Below are 2312 nucleotides of genomic sequence, written 5' to 3' on the forward strand. Positions count from 1 at the left end.
CAAGACAGTAAATTTTTAGCAACTGCTGAATCCTGATTGCTCAATTCAAATTTCAGGCGCACTGGCCTTATGTAAGGAGTTCACTGAATCCATGATTTCACTTCATAATCAACTCAGTCCGTAAATTATTTTGCAGCTAAAGATGAAAGTGTGAACTGTCAAAAAACCTGGCTTTTTAAAATTCAAAACTAGGCAGTGTTCTTCCTAAAACTTATCCCAATACCGCGGGTGTTCGATTCCATAAACGAGTGATATCGACTTTGCTCCTATTTTCCGCTGCTTAACTTTTAACGGTGCTTTTTTTGACCAAGAAGACGCAAGAGCATGTTTGTCCAGATTGGAAAGATTTTTTCGCTAGCTGATAACTGTAAAATGACGATGCGTGCACATCAAAAGAAATGGGACGATTTGCGTCTGATACTGATCGATTATATACAGCGTAAAAAAACAATGACCAAGAAATTTCTCTTTATGGTGTATTGCAAAATATTGGTTTTGAGTTTGTGGACTGACAATGTTTGATCATAGATAATACATAAAATGACCAACAAATTTCTCTTTATTGTGTATTGCAAAATATTGGTTTTGAGTTTGTGGACTGACAATGTTTGATCATAGATAATACATAAAATGACCAACAAATTTCTCTTAGTCCCGTTTTTATTTAGTAACCAACTAAAAACATACAATGATTGAAATTTCTTTGAAACTCCCAGTATTGCTCGTGTTTCCTTTTTCTACTGTTACGGTTCCCTTAAGTGCGCTGTGTTTGAGGATTTCTCCCCCTAGGCGTCTTGCTTGACAGCGACCTTGATGTACCTGATCCCAACCCTCTCTCCTGCACTACCCTTGTAAACCTCGAGAGTGAGTCCCTTGCTGAGCATCAGTCGGTTGTTGTAGCCAGCGCTCCTCACGAAACCTCCATCATGCGCAGTGTAGCAGGAGCCCCATGCCAGCGTTCATCCAACTTGAGAGTGAAGACAAACTGACCGGGGTAGAAGGACTCGCTGGGTTTAGGGGTAACTGACTCCTATCGAAGAGAGGTCAAAGTAGAGCCAGACAAGCCTTCCAATCCATAGCATGGAGAATTAATTCCATAATTTCCTTTGTCACATGTTCCAAAGCCGATAAATCTGGTACCGTCTGACACGCCATATTTGATATCGCTGTCAGTTCCTTGGCCAATGCTGACGTCATGCGCGACTTTGATGTCTACGGTCAGCGGAAATGAATTTCTCATCACACCAGCTGGAATCATGGGAATCTTTAGGAGAGCTGCGTCACTTACTGAGCCAGCGTTGAATGTTAATTGATGAGCGGTAACTGTGCGAGAACTGTCAATGTAGGACGCATGCGCCTCCAGCCACGATGGAGTCATAGTCTGATGGTAAATCAATTTCTCCTACAAAACAAGCTTGTGAAAAAACTCATCAATTCACAATGAAGACTTATTTTCTGGGTGGGAGAGTGTCAAATACAAAATCCAGATATGCCGCCCAGTACAGACAACAAAACTTTAATACATTTTTTTTTTTAAATGTTTAGCTGTCAGCTGAGTTCAAGAAACATTTGTCTGGCAAGCCAACGTAACCTACCTGTGGTTCACAGTAGTCTGGTGAGCATGAGGTATGCAGACAACGGGAATTAGCGATCTAAAAACAAGAAAAAATTAAACTCCAATCAGAGCCATGGCTGCAGAAATTGAATACTTCTCCGCAAGCCGTCGTGAATAGACTTACAGAATACTTCGGGATAGTCGGATACGACAGGCCATTTTCGGGCGACTTCGGGCCCGAATATTCGACAGCAACAAGTTTTGTTTTTCGACGGAACAACTTTATCATTCTTTTTAGCAGTTGTACCTATAGTTTATAATATTATTCGTAGTGAATTTGTGGGCGGTCATTTGAATCAACAGTTGCACCGAACCGGTTCCTTCCATATAAAATCTAATGTTTTGTTTTCATCCCTTTAGCCTACTGATTCCTAAATCAAAACCATATCATGTGTTCGCAATTTTTTTTTAGATAACTGTGTTTATAATTAGCACCAGATTGTATTTGATAATGTACAACTTTTAAGACCAATTGCTGTTGTCTTATGACTGTCTTCATCTTAATTGGCTTACCACGCCGAGCAATAGAACCAGGTTCAGGATCGAACTGAAGGGCAAAAATTGCCTGATTCCGCTTGATTCTTAAAGAGCCAACCAAAAACCCGATTGCCAGAGGATCGCAATAGAGTCAGGAAACAAAGAAAAAGAATAATAAACTTGCTCAATTTATTCTCGAGCAAAATGTTTACAATAAGCT

General features: G+C 40.2%; 1 pseudogene; it reads right to left on the reverse strand.

Annotated features, from left to right (window-relative positions):
* Nucleotides 1-552: 552 nt before the first annotated feature.
* LOC145495073 (uncharacterized) lies at nucleotides 553-2312 on the reverse strand (annotated as a pseudogene).

The sequence above is a fragment of the Orbicella franksi genome, chromosome 8, assembly GCF_964199315.1.
Source record: "Orbicella franksi chromosome 8, jaOrbFran1.1, whole genome shotgun sequence".
Taxonomy (NCBI): Eukaryota; Metazoa; Cnidaria; class Anthozoa; order Scleractinia; family Merulinidae; genus Orbicella; species Orbicella franksi.